This window comes from Dasypus novemcinctus, chromosome 21 (genome assembly GCF_030445035.2).
Source record: "Dasypus novemcinctus isolate mDasNov1 chromosome 21, mDasNov1.1.hap2, whole genome shotgun sequence".
NCBI classification, from domain to species: Eukaryota; Metazoa; Chordata; class Mammalia; order Cingulata; family Dasypodidae; genus Dasypus; species Dasypus novemcinctus.
This window is the reverse complement of record NC_080693.1, coordinates 75137212-75152644: the sequence shown is the minus strand read 5'-3', so window position 1 is coordinate 75152644 and position 15433 is coordinate 75137212. Positions and strand designations below refer to the sequence as shown.

The following is a 15433-nucleotide window of genomic DNA, read 5'->3' as shown; positions in this document are numbered from 1 at the left end:
AAGAATTTATCCTCAAGACACAATGAGGGGAATGATCAAAGACTGAGGTAAAAGGGGTTCATTCAGGGTTGTTTAAAACACAAAGAAAATCTAGATGCAAATGTCAATTTTAGCACACTCGTGTGGGGGAATAAACACTCAATCTCACCACACATGAAGGATGTTACTGGTTGCAAGATGATAGTGACATAGGACTAAGGAAAGATAATATTTAAAAGTTCCCATCACTATGAATTTGTAAAAATCATGCTCATACATAGATCTCGCAGTCAGATAGTGAAGAGCAGTTATTTTGAGTGTTGACAGTAAATATCAATTTTAGTTTTCTGTTGCATGCTTGGCTTCACAATGAGTTTGCCCAGCTCTTATAGTCTGTTATGAACTACATTTCATAAAATAAGTCTTACATTAAAAGTCAATAAATTCTTCTGCGCTTATATTCAAGGATTTTTGTCTAGCAGAAGACAAGCTGCAGGAAAACACACATTCAAGGGGTCTTAGTAGATCTTTAAAGAAACAACAGCTCTATTTTTGCCTTTGCTACTTCCCATCCCTGAATAGTGCAGGTGCGTGGTTCTTTTACCCATCTCTCTATCACAGAGAATCAAAATAAATAAATAAAGACACACAGGCTCCTTGTAATTGCTAAGCTCAGCAACAAGCATTTCGACTGGGGTTTATGAGGTAATAAATTATTGTCCCTTGTCCTGGCAAGTAGCTTTTTTGAAAGGCCACATCCGGTCTTTGGGGCACCAGCTTTTATTATGCATTTCATATTGAACCAAAGGTCAAATTAATTGACCTTATCTATGTGAAAAACCAGCTGGTTGCCTAGAGAAATAAAATCTTTTAAAGAGAGGTTAGGTACAAATAAAAAACAGGAAAACTCAGTCCAATAGCAGCTGGAACCTCCTATTAGAAAGAGTAAGTCACTTTGAAATGATCAGCTGAGAATCAATAACAATTATGTTTTATCGAGAGAACAGAGCTACCAATGAGTTTCCACGTATCACCTGCATCTTCACAAAGGAAGTAATAATCCCACACGTATTTCATATTTGGGAGATCAGAAAAGCTATAACCATTCATTCTGTGGAATCTAAGGATAGATGTGGCAACATTTTCTATGATAACAACTAAATCATCCAGATTCTGGAAGAAATCATTTTAGACCTAAAAGAATGAGGATTAGGACATGTTTTTTCCCCAAGAAATGCAAAAATACTCCGTGCTTCCTGACTATCCTATTATCAAATAGATCAGCCCAAAGTTTGAGAATTATATGTAGTAACATAAAAGGAGCTGAGTTTATGTTTTACGTTTGTTCCTCTGTTTGCTCCTGATAAACTGGATAATAATTCTTTGCATCTCATAATTGTGAGAGTCAAATCACATAATGTAAATAAATATCTTTTCACTTAGGGTCTGACAAAAAGCAATAAAAATGTTATGTTTTTATAATACATAAAAATAAAGTGAAATAATAATTGCCACTTTGAGTCAGAATAACAAAATGTAATTTTTCTCCATTTGTAATAGACAAAAAGTTAAAAGTATGCCTCCAGTTTCTTAGTTTATTGCTTTACTTCTCATCTTTTAAGTTTATATATGCAAACAAAGCCTTTGACACAGTTTCATGTGAAAAAGTACTCAGAGTGGCAAAGATATGTGCTAGCAAAGAGGCATGTTGATATTTTTGACCATTTATGACTCAAATATGTGAATTTGGCTTAAATGTGTGAAATTAGCCAGTGTGCTAAAAAGTAATGGGGTGTGGGGGCATCCATAAGACTTACTTAAAAGAATACTGCTATGGATATGCTGTACTAATCCCTGTATCTCTTGTTTTAAATAGTGGGCAAAATTTAGGGTTCTCATCTGTGAGAAGTTTCATTTTTCATTTATCATATATATATATATATATATATATATATATATATATATATATATATAAATGGGCAACTCTGATTTGATGGATGAGACTTTCATGCTGTAGCAAATCCCACATTGGGGAGAGACCTGCTGTATCATCTAGTATGGAAAAGATTAACCCACAGAATGCACATCTGCTTGGTAGAGCACTGAAAAAGTTAATGGCTGTGAAAAAGGGTTTGAACTTCTAGCTGAGGTCAGAAACAGGGTGATTTAGTGGCTTTAGTAAACAGACTTTCAATGGCTAAAATGAAATTTGGTTTCATTTTGACCAGTACCTAGAGAACATCAATAAACGTTTTGGTGCTCAAAGATAAGAAGTTCAAGGCCCACTCAGAAAGTGAGCTATTTGTAAAGATCAATTCATTGTTATATTAAACGAATTCATTGTTAATAATTAGAACTTTTTGTCTCACTCAATGCAGGATATAATTTTAGAAATGGGAACCTAGAGATGAAATCACTCAGTCATTTTTTTAAAAAGGAAGGGACAATCGACCCTCTTGCCCTCACATACTGAGCACACAAAGATTGAGCAGATTCCTCTGAAACTAATAAAACTTACTTTTATGTCTACCTTAAATCCATATCCGAACTTGATTTAGCCTTACAAAACAGTATTAATATGCTTTTTAAAATTCCTGGTTTTCACTTACCAAGTGAGATTTGAAGGTAAAGAGAAAAAAAGTCAAAACAAAAGAAGAAAATGTCAGGAATCATTAAGAAAAATACAAGGAGTAATCTTTGGAGATAGAAAGGTGAATAGGAAATGAGAGGTAAAACTAGATGCCTCCAAAGAGAAGAATTTTCTTTTTGTCTTTTTTTTCCCAGAGATATAATAACAAACTTTTCTCTGATCAGTAAAATATGGCCTGAGGCAGAGAAACAACCTCTTAGGCAATGTATTACTGGCTGTTGGACCATAAGGGGGATCAATTGTGAATTGGTTATAGATCTACTGTAGCAACTTGACAGAGCAACAGTTGCTGATATTTCAAAGGCATTTGTGTTTCCTCATGAGTCTGGAAGGAAGAGAGGGGTGTGGTGCCTTTGGGGGCATTAAAAGGACTATTTGGGGATCTGGGGCTGACCAGATTGCTTTGGGCTCCACGTCGCCATGTTTCCTGGTGGAAAGCAGGAACGTGCGTGAGCTGCTTTGACTCCAAGCACCCCAGGAATTGTCAGTGAACCTGAAAGCCCCCACATCTGGCTGTAGCTTGCCCTTGTTTGCTTTAAGTTCTGCATACAGACGACCACCCTGGCTGTAAACCTGGGGAAGCCCCAGCCTTCTTTAAGCATGGCTGGGGATGGGCAGAGTCTGAAAGCTCACCTGGTCAGAGAGTGAGGTCCACTCCATTTTCAACTTGCCTGTGTTTTTGTTAGTGTTACTCCTTTGGAAAGGGGTTTCTGTGGCAGAGAATGGACATTCATCATCATTTCTCATTTGCTTATTCCTTCTCCATCAGATATAAACTGTAACCTAGCCAAGAAAAAAAAAAGCCAGTGGTTTGCAGTGATGACCCCAAGACATACCCTTATAGGATGGGTAGTTCTGGTTTAGATGACTCTTTTAACAGCGTACTTTCCAAAGACTTTGCTTAGCTTGACATTTCAGTTTGCCCCACCTCCACCCCCCGCCAAAGAATATCTTTTATTTAGGAGAATAAATTGAATAGAAAAGCTGATTCTCAAAGGATCTTGACTATCAAGTACAGGGCATGCATCACATTTAAAAATAAATATACGAGGAGGAGATGAAAAATTGCAGAAGGGAACAGGTGATTGGAAGGATGAGGTAGTACTTAAATTAGTGAGCCCCTCTCTAGGTTTTTCATGAACTCAGTTTTTTGTTTGTTTTTCCAGAAGCCCACTCATTTTTTAAAAGAAAAGCACATATCAAAGAACTGAAAAGAAGTCATACAGGCATTTGTCCTTAAAAAGAAAATAAGGCAGTGCAATTTGTACCTTCCTTTTCCTTATTTTTTTTCAAAGAAACAGGATTTTGTGTGAGAATTTCCAGAGACATAACAGCAAGACAACTAGTTGGAAAGTGAAACATTTATTTAATGGGGTTTATTTCCTTTCCGAAACCAGAATTGACATATTTCTAAATACACAGGATGGATGGCAATGTTCTTTTCTCATGTATTTGAGATGCATGCCTTTAAGTATATTATCAAATAACTAAACTTTACAGTTGCATAAAGAAAAACAAAATAGAGAAGAACAAAAACAGAAATGTAACATCAGCCTCAACTTATACTTTCTTCCTTTTTGTACATAAAAAATGTTTCAGACCACTTGATTAGGGAGAATTGGAATTATGCTGAGAAATCACACCACAAATGTGTCTCTAGTCACATTTGCAGACTCTCATCTTTCTCCCTGCTGAATAGTTCAGTAGAGTTGTTGCTCTCCTCTGTGGCTCAGTTGCAAGTTATTAGGGCAGATCCACCAAGTTCACTGCACTGCTTCCTGCCCACAGGGTCCTGCTTGGCAGAATTGTTCCAAGCCATCTATTGTACCTTATCTTTCTGGGTATTAAGTGTGCCAGACTATCTGAGTATCCTTTGACCAAAAATGCTGTTCAGTAATGGTCTAAGGGCTGGCAAGGAGTTATCTTATAACTGTGTAAGTTGATTAAAAGATTTAGGGAAATTGATAAGCAGAGGCAAATTACCTCTGAGCAGGAAGGATGGCTCTACAGAGCTACCTGCATTCCTGGTAACGAATGAGTTTTAAAACTCTGCGCCTAAGCCAGCAAGCCCAGAGGTCTTGATCTCCTAACCGTAAGCCCTTGGTTATTGGAGTTTTTGCTCCAAACAACGAGGTTTAAAATTAGTTAGGTGGTTATGAATGTGAGGATAAAAGAGATAATAAAGAGGAATGTGGTAGTTAGAGAGCACTGAAGAGAAAAGCAAATGAGTCTTTGAGATTTGTACCATTGTCAAGTTTGTGGTCCTCGGTCAACATAGAAAACAGTACTCAAACATTGCCCGAGTTTCAGAATAACTAAAGTATCAGGGGAAAATAAGTAAAAACAGGAACAGAGAGTGTTGAGTGTTAATAATCTTTTAGTAGTAAAATATTCAGTGTTAAGACCGTTCTCTTTCTAAAATACCGAATCTAGGTCTTCTGTATGTTAAAGAATAATTTTCTACAAAAGTATTCTTTTACTGGTTGATGGATTTTCTCTACAATTTGGGCAATAATAATTGCCCCAATTTCTAGCATCTTTTTATTTGAAAACCAGGTAAAAATGTACTTTACAGATAACACATACCTAAAAACTCATATAACTCAGAAAATAGAAAAGGACAAGTCATTATTTATTTCAGCCCCTCAGGATTTAGTTAATGTGACAATGTTACCATGCGGCAGAAAGTGAATAAATATTTGTCAAATTAAGACTGAATCACTAGATTTCCTTTTGTTAAATTGTGTCTAATATAATGTAATCTGAAAAAAAGTCTGGTTTCTTCTCATACCTGAATCAGTGATTATTGAGGTGGTTTCTAAAGAGAGCAGAGAACCTGAATGGTATAATATCTGAGACAAAATGAATGCCTACTTATTTAAGTCAATGAATGAAATCGATGGGTTGGAAATTACAAAGCAAGCTCCTTTAGTTAAGGTAGGAAAACATTCTGAATCTTTTGTTTGTTTCTTTTTATATTTTGCCTCCCTAGTTACAATTTGCTTTGGCTGACACTAGAAAGTACTTTTATTTTTTGAGTGGTAGAACGCACATTCAAGAAGGTGGCAGAAAGAAAGCAGATGGACCTTTCAATGACAGCCTTCCTGTAAATGGCTCCCAGCACACATCATCCATGCTGAAGCACTGACAGCGTCATAGTGATGGTTTAGCTTTCCATGCCTTGGTAGTTTCAGACATTGCATGCTACACTTGTGTCTGGGGAAAGATAGATGTCCGTTAATTCTCCAGATGTGCTATCTGTTCAACTGCACTTATACTCTGTCTGGAAATGTTTAAATAAATGGCTGAAATTTTTTCCTCCTTATTTCTGAAAATCTCAGTACCCTGGAGTCCTGTCCACAGCCCATTCATATCTTTCTTGATCTTCATCACAATACCAGGAACTCTTCCTCTTACTATATATATAATAATGCCATATGATAACATTTTTCAAATGTCAAGTTTGTTCTCAAACAGTAGTTTTTACCTCCCAATAAAGAACACACGTAAACTGATGTGCTGCTACTTCCACCTGGTGGCTAGAGTGCAGAATACAATTTTCATTTCACGGTGAAAACAAAAGAAAGTATCTACTGGGTGCCCTGTGATTTAGTGACTTGGCCAATGTGTCCTGAGCACTTTCCATGTGCTACACACAGTGAACAAAACATAATGCCTAAAACCATCTCATTCTAGAAATTACAGTAGGGGAATTCATTGAAAACTCACTCGACACTTTTATTGAAAGATATGGTTCATCATTTTTTCCAGGTTTTATTTCTTAATAAATATTGTGGAATAATTTTAGATTGGCATGAAAGTTGCAAAGGTAATGCAGAGGGTTCCTATATAGCTTACATTCAATTTCCGCAATGTTAACATTATATATTACCACTTTCCTTTTCTCAAAACTAAGAAGCCAACATTGATGCATTACTAGTAACTATTGCTTTAGCTTCAGATTTCCTTTGAGTTTCACCAATTTTTCCACTAATATTCTTTTTCTTTTCCAGGACCCAAACCAGGATACTACAGTGCATTTCATCATGTCTTCTCAGTCTCTTCAGATCTGTTCATTGTTTTTAATGAACTGAATTATTATGCCCTTCCACAATTAGGTTGAGTGCAATAAAACAGCAAGAAGAAAGTGAGTACAGCAGGCAAGTCTATTAGAAAATTAACTATACATTTTAAGAGGTGATTTCCAATGTGTCAAAGATTTTAAGAATATTGGGGAAGTGATAGTGTTAGGGAAAACAGACAAATTCATATGTTGAGTTCATTTGAAAGTAGAAATTTGGGAACAAAGTGCCCTTTGTTCATTTCCGGTTGCCCTTGGGGCATCTCTAATTTGTGGCCAGGTCTTCCCTGGAGCTGACAGTCAGTGAGTGGGAAGAGTCAAACAATAAATGACTCACTTAATGAAACATTGAATAGGAAGAAAAAGACCATAAAAAAATCGCATCTAATAGGAACAGAAGAGAAGATACCATGTTGAAAAGGAAATATTTCCCCTAACAATACAAACATAGTGGGTTTTCATCACGTTTTCATTTATGTGATGCCACTGAGGATCTGTAGAGATGAATTTGCTGAATTGATAAGTATTGAGAGTCCAAGAAGCTTATTTGGAGCTGAATATTTCAAGAGCAAATGCCATTTAAATACATTTCTTCTATAATCCTTCCATTATTTTCATGTCTTGGGAAATAAATTTCTACTTGTTGCATACAGAAAGAAAGAAAAAGGAAGGGAAAGGGGGAGGAAGGAAAGAAGGAAAGAAGGAAATCTTCCTTTAAGAGCCCAGATATAGATCTGTATCTAGGGAAATTAGACCTCTGTCGCCCAAAGTGATTTATCTCTTTTCAGATACCCATGTTTTACATGTTCTTCATTGGCAAATATTAATTTCTCATCTAGTGATACTGCTTTGTAGCTTTGATATTTAACTCAAATAACATCAATGAAGTGATGGGTTAAGTTGTCTTCCCAACCACTTTGTAATCACTTCAAGTTACGGATAATGGCTCTTAATTCTCTCTGGTTGTATTTAGTATAAATACATACGGAGTAAAGCAAAAAGGACTTATGTCATTCATTCATTTATATATTCATTCGTTCATCCCACAAATACTGAGTGTTTACCATGTGCAAGACATTGTGCTAGTTGGTAGGTATGAACAAAACAGTATGCCTTTCCCAAGTGAAACATTATAGCCTCTGAGTTAAAAATAATCTTTGCCCATGAAGGAAAACATCTATCCACATCATTACTTTTCCTCTCCTCCAAACATTTGTTCTGTCTCTACTTTCCATGAGCATGCCCTAGAGTGTTTCCAAAAGTTGACTCTTGACCAAAGAGAAGAACTCAAAGGATTCTACCTATATGTCTAAATAAATTGTCTATAATTGTAGAACATAATGTGATTTTTAAATTATACGAGACCATGTAAGTGAGACTTCAGCTGTGGAAAAGCAGAACAGTTTGATGGCAAACTAGCACTTAACTTATCCTAGAAAAAAAGTCTTGAAAATGCAAAGACTATTTGTAAGTGCTTTTGGTAGAATCAAGAATATATGGGAATTTAATTTTTAATGGAGAAGAGAGAGATTTAAGTAAGTGCGGAAAGGTGGACACATCAATAAATGTGGCTGAAAGTTTTTCCTTTCTTTGAAGAGTAGAACTCTTCTAAGTCACACAATGTATACAAAAATAAAATTTAGATAAATTAAATGGCTAAAGAAAGAGTACACCATGTACCATGTTAAAAAAAAGCTGAATTTATTACTTATTTAAATAAGGGAGAACTGTAATTGCTAGGCACAGTTTCCCTTTGAGCAAAGGAGGAAGCTTAGTTTATAAAGGGATTTGTGAAAGGTGAAGTTCAGGGATTGAAAGACTTTCCAAGGCAGGAAGGGGTTGATGTCAGGTATGAAAGTGTGGTTATTTGGGTAAGCCTACTGTTGACTGGCTGACTATAGGAAATTCAGTCACAGAACTGAGGTGGTGGTTTATGACTCCCCAAAATGTGTGGCCTCACAGACTGGCTGATTTCAAGAAGCAGGATCAATCTTTAAACAAGTTCTACAAATTAAAAATGGGGTAAAGATTAGAATAGACACTGAATCAAAGAAGATATTCAGATGTTGAATAAGCATAGGAAAAAAAAGATGCTCAACATCATAGTTCATTAGAGAAATTCAAATTAAAGGCACAGTGAGGAACACTATGCATGATTAATCTGTTCTAATTTAAAATAACTGATAATAATAAGTGATGGGAAGGATGTAGAGGAATTGGGGCTCTCATACACCACTGCTGAGAATGTAAATTGGTACAATCATTTCAGAAAATAATTTGGTAGTTTCTTTAAAAAGTGAAACATATGCTTCTCCTATTGTCCAACCACAACCATTTCACTCTAGGTACCTACTGAAGAGAAATGAAATCATGTTTCATACAGAAACTGGTACACAAATGTTCATAGGAGCTTAATTTGTAATAGCCAAAAAGCAGAAACATTATTCATTAACATAAGAATAGATCAAATATGTGGTCTATATCCTTATGATGGGATACTATTCAGTGATGAAAAAGAATGAGCTGTTGATACAGCCAATAACATAGCTGACTCTCAACCTAGTTGTGCTGAGTGAGAGACATAAAACTAGCATACAAGCTCTATGATTCTATTTTTGCAAACTTATATAAAATGCAAACTAGTTTTAATGCCTGGAGATGTCTGAGGTGTGGTGGGAGAGATGGCAAAAGGAATGGGGAAACTGTTGAGGGAGATGGATATGTTATCTTGATTTTAGTAATTGCTGCACAGGTGAATACCTATTTTAAAACATTAAATTGTACACTTTAAATATATGCACTTTATTCATGTCAAATATACCTCAGTAAGTTTTTAAAAAGTACTGATGAATATATAAGAATATAATGAAGCAAGTGAGGCCCTCCTAAGGAAGAATCAAAACTCAAAAGACATGAAGTAAAATCTTGCATATGGCATATTTTTCCTATGAAGTACTCTCATGTTTGATGTTAGATTTGGATACATAAGAGAAAAAAGTAACAAGAGAAAACATAACATAAATAATGTTAGAATGGAAACATTGAATTAGGGAAAACAATTACAAAACATATAATATTAAAATAATCGACATGAATATATCACAAGGTTTTATAAATCAACATAATGATAAACAACAATAGAATAGGTCAAGGATATGAGAGAGGAATCCTGAATAACCAATGGCATATAGAGAGATAGCCAATTTCATCTGTATGTCCATATTGGGCTACTTGAAATTGATTGTTTACTTTGTTTATATTTCCCCCATTTTAATCTGAGTGCCCCAAGGGCAAAAAGACTCTGGTAGATATTGCATCCCAACTAATTACTCCAATGTCCAATAAATATTCAAAAGAACTATTCAATGATGCCCTGCCCCAATTTCTTTCTTTTTAATGAAAAAAAAAAAACCACTTCTTTTTCTTTTTATTATTTATATCCTTTTGAGTCGTTTCCTCTTTCAAAATCAGCAACTTGAAAGGAAAGAATTTCCTTTGGCACACCTATTCTATTTTCTTGAATGTCATTAGGTTTCAAAATAAATAAATAAAAAGAAGTATATTCTGTTCATCAAGATTTGGGCTATGCCTATTCCAGTACTTGCTGATGTCATTATGTGATAGAACAATGTAAAGAATGAACCAATCTCTTTTTTTTTTCTTAAAAATTTTTAATTTTCACACAGTAAAAGTCACTATTTTTGAAGTACAGTTCTTTGAGTTTTGGCAAATGCATAGAATCCTGTAACTCCCACCACAGGTAAGACATAGTGTAGTTCCATCCCTCCCAAAAAAGTCCTCTCTTGATACCTTTGTAGGAAAACCCTTACTTCACCACTAACGTCTGACAACCATTGATCAGTTTTGTCCCATTAATTTTGCCTTATCTGAGAATGTCATATAAATGAAATCATACATTATTTAGCCTTTGAGTAGGACTAGTTTCACCTAGCATATAGCATTTGCGATTCATCCATGTGGTTGAATAGATTGTACCTATTAATGCTGAGTAGCATTGATATAACACAGTCTGCCTATGTATTTTCCAGTTAAGAGACAGTTTTCCTCAATGTTTGGCAATTATGAATAATTGCCAAATACATATACCCAAAATATGGTGAAAATTTTTTAAATATTCATTCAATTGTGCACAAATTGTACATGTGTGTACATATGTTTTTAATTTCCTTTGTGTAAATGCCTAGAAGTGTGGTAACTGGGTTAATGCATGATTTTATAAGGAATTGCTATTTCTCAAAGTAGCTGTAGCATTTTGTATCCCCACCAACAATATATGGGAACTCCAATTGCTCCATATCCTCGCCAACATGTAGCATCATCAGATTTCCCCCCATTCTTTAGTATATAACTGTATATCATTATATTTTTTATTTTTAATTGAAATAATTTTAGATTTACAGAGAAGTTCTGAAGATAGTACAAATAGTTTCTGCATTCCTTTTACCCATTTTACCCTAATATTTACTTCCTCCATAAGCATGGCACTTTTACCAGAACTGAGAAGTCAACATTGGTACAATGATATTAACTAAACTAGAGACTTTATTTTAGTTTCTCCATGAATGTTCTTTTTCTCTCCAGGATCCATTCAGGAAACCAGGTTCATTTAGTCGCCATATCTCTTTAGTCTCCTCCAGTCTGAGTTATTTGGTCTTTACTTGTCTGCCATGACCTTTCAGTCTGGAAGAGTACTGGTGAGGTATATTTTATAGAATGCTTCTCAGTTTGATTTGTCTGGTGTTTTCTCATGATAAGATGCGGATTATGGATTTTGGGGACGAATATGTCAAAAGGGAAGTGATCTTTTCACTGCATCATATCAAGAGGGGCATGATAGCAACAAGAGCTATTACTGATGATATGAACCTTCACCACATAAATAATGTGCTGTTTGTGTTTTATCCACTTTACAATTTCTGTTTTGTCCCCTCCATATTTTATCCGTTAAATTTGGGCCACTGAATCCAGCTCACACTAACGGAAGAGAATTCATTGCCACTTCTTGGAGGGAGGCATGTCAAAATAATTTTTGGACATATGTTAAAACCACCATAGCAATTAAGTTATATTCTGGGGCAATATATTGAGGCAATTTAGCTATTTTTTTTCCTTAAAATTTCATTGCTAAAGGTAGCATTTATGAATAGATCTTGCCTGCAACATTCATTAATGTGGTATTTCAATGATAGATTTTTATTTTCCTCATTCCTTCCATAAATATTTTTTGGTGTTTCTCTCTAGGGAAGATTTATGCCTTCTACCTCTACTTATTTATTTGATCATGTATTTATATCAGTATGAGCTCATTGATATTTATTTTATTCTGTGGATTATTCTCACAGTGTTTTAATTGTTTTTTTCCTAAAATTGTTTCTACATTGGTTATTAGGAGTTATTTCAGATTGGCTCTTATGTTCCTTTGACAGACCTCCCTCCCTTCTTTTCTCACTCCCCCCTTAATGTTTTTTTTTTATTGTTAAGTTTTAAGAGGTCTATTTTTTTTATATCTTTGGATGCAAGTTCTTTGGTAGATATATGATTTACAAATATTCCCTCCTATTCTATGGTTTTCTTTTTCCATTAAACTGTTCCTTTCACAAAGCAAAAGATTATAGATTTATGAAGTCCAATTTATTTTATTTATAATATTTAATATTTAGCTAATATTTATTTTTATTATATGTATGTGGTTTTGCTTTTACATGAGATCACTTTGCCCAAATCCAGGTCAAAGATTTTTTCCCAATGTTTTGTTATGCAAGTTCTACAGTTTTATGTTTACAGTTAAGTCCTTGATCCATTTTGAATTACATATGTATAAGGTATGAAATACACTCTAGGTTTATTTTTGTGCATATGGATTTATGTACCATCCATTATGTCAACATGTTGAATAGGACTGGAAATAGAGCATATTATTGCCACTCTGGGGGCAAAGGCATTCAGTCCTTCACCAAGTATAATGTCTTGTTGATGATATCATTTAGCAAGTTAAAGAATTTCCCCTCTCTTCATTCATGGATTTTTAATATACTGAATCCTTGATTGTGTTACTGCCTGTATCAATTCTATTAGGATAAGTCATTAGATAGAGTTGTCTGGTCTTCTACATCCTTGCTGACTTTCTGTGTACTTATTCTATCACTTAGTGTTAAAGTCTCCAAGGAAAATAATGATCTTATCTGTTTTTTCCTTTCAGTTCTATCATGCTTCTTTATGTATTTTGAAGTTCTTTTGTTAGTTGCACACATTTAGGATTCATATGTCTTCTTTGTGAATTGACCCTTTTCATTATTATGTAATGTTTCTATATTTTTCCCTGGTAATTTTCCATATTATGAATTCTATATTTATATTCTGAATTCTATGTTGTTTGATATTAAGTCACGTCTTTCTTTTGATTAGTATTTATATGGTATATTCTTTACTATTCTTTTACTTTTAGTTTATCTGTTTTATTACATTTAAAGTGGGTTTCTTTTAGTCAGCATATAATTGGATCTTGTCTTCTACCTTATTCTGACAACCTCTTTGAGTTTGTCTTTAGACCATTTGTATTAAATGTAATATTGATATAGTTACGTTAGGTCTTCCACCTTTAAACTTTTCTCTTTATCTCTTCTATTTTTGTTCCTAAGTTTCCCCTTTTGTTATAGATTTCTTTTAGCATTCTCTCCTAAATAATCTATTTTAGGTGTGCACTCTCTTTGTGTATAATTTTATGCTGGGGATAGCTATAGGGTTAAAGTATACACCAAATTTTTCAAAATCTACTTATAATATTACTCAAGTAAAATATAGAAAATATAGAAACATTACAACTATCTAAGTCCTTTTACCCTCCTCCCTTTATGTTTTAGTTGTCATATATATGGTTTATATGTATATTAACACTGCTCCCATGGATAAAGTCATAATTTTTGCCTTCATTATTCATGTATTCTTTAAAGAACATAAGGGGAGAAAAATGATCTATTATCCTTACTTAGAAATTTTCCATTTCTGTTGCTTTTCCTTCATTCCTGAATTTTCAAGTTCCCCACTGTTATCATTTCCCTCCAGACTAAAGAGCTTCCTTTTTCATTTCTTTTAGAGCAGTTCAGCTTCCAACTAATGCACTATAACTCCTACCTCTGAGAATGTTGTTAATTCACCTTCTTTCCTGAAGGGTATTTTCATTGGATGTAGAATTATGAGTTGACAGCTATTTTCTTTCATCACTTTGAAGATATTTCCCACTATGTGCACCCCGTGTCTTCTGCTGAGTAACCTCTAGCCATTCAAGTCATTTTCCCCCTATATATAATAGGTGATTTTTCTTTGGCTGCTTTTAGTAGTTGTTTTTTTAATCTCAGGTTTTACACTTTGATTAGGATGTGATTACCATACTTTTCTTTGAGGTCTGATTTTACTTTTTGTCTTACGATGTCATAGTTTGCTTTGTAACAAGTTCAAGTTACCTGAAAATGGGAGAAATCAATGTACTCTGACTGATAAGTTTCTTTCAATTTGTCCCTACCATCTGTAGTCATTTCATTGCCTCCCACTGATTCCTTCATGAACTCCAATACAATTCTTCTCTTCTATACCATAAATAATGATATCTTAGAAAATGTATAGTTCACTAAATACAATGGGAACTTTTTAGTCTTTGTATTGCTGGTCTCTCCACAGCTTGTAACCTAATTGACCACTTCCTCCTTCCAGGGAATTATATTGGCTTTCTCCTCTTACTCTTCCAGTCCCTCCTGCGTCTCTTTTACCAGTTTCTCTCCATCTACTGTTCCCATAAATCTGATATAACTCAGGGTTCTCTCCTCGGTCTTCATTTTTCCCTCAGCATAATACCGTTTAATATCATTCCCAAGCAATCCAACCAATTTTCTGGTATGTACATGTAACTCACAAATGTCTTCCAATAATCTTCCATTTTCCTGAGCTGCAAACCTTAGTATTGCCAAATTTGAACTCAGAATTTCCCCAAATCTGCTCTTCTGCCAGAATTTAAGTCATTTCTCAATAAATTATAATATACCCAACCAGAAACCAGAAACTTTCCCGTTGTTGTGAACTCCCAACTTCGCCTTTCCGTTCCACACTAATAGCCTTGTCAATTTTTCTGAATAAACATTTCAAATGAATCTCTCTCTCTTTTCCCACAGCTACCATCTGCCCCTGTCCAAATTACCATCAGGTATTTGTGGACAATTAACAATAGTCTTCTCCCACAGGTGCCCAAGCATTGGCTAGTGGTCCCACCCATCAATTCTCAATGAATTAGGAGGCATGATCTTTGTACATGCTAACCTGACAATGTCGTTTTCCCTTCTAAACTTGACAAAGGTTCCCCATTGACCATAAATAATAAAATCCTTAGCATGGTTTGCAGGCTTCCCTGATCTACTCACTGACAACACATCTAATGTGTTAATTTTCTATTGCTATCATGTAAAATTACCACAAACTGAGTGGCTTAGACCAACACAATGCATTGGCTTACAGCTCTGGAGGTCAGATGTCCAACATGGGCATCAGGGGGCTGAAGTCAAGGTATCAACAGGGCTGCGTTCCTTTCTGTTGGTTCTAAGGGTGAATCCATCTCCTTGCTTTTTCCAACTTCTAGAAGACACCCACATTCCTTGACTCAAGGTCCTCTTCCTCCGTCCCACACATTAAACATCTCTTTCTTCTTCTGTCTCAAT

The 15433-nt window shown here is 34.9% G+C and overlaps 1 long non-coding RNA gene across 1 annotated transcript in view; it reads left to right on the top strand.

The window, feature by feature from the left end:
- The window catches only part of LOC139437269 (uncharacterized), an 83042-nt gene extending 72921 nt beyond the window's left edge, over window positions 1-10121 (top strand). Inside the window, exon 4 of the long non-coding RNA XR_011647006.1 lies at window positions 6643-10121. This is a non-coding gene — a long non-coding RNA (uncharacterized lncRNA). The remainder of the gene's footprint in view (window positions 1-6642) is intronic.
- Window positions 10122-15433: the final 5312 nt, after the last annotated feature.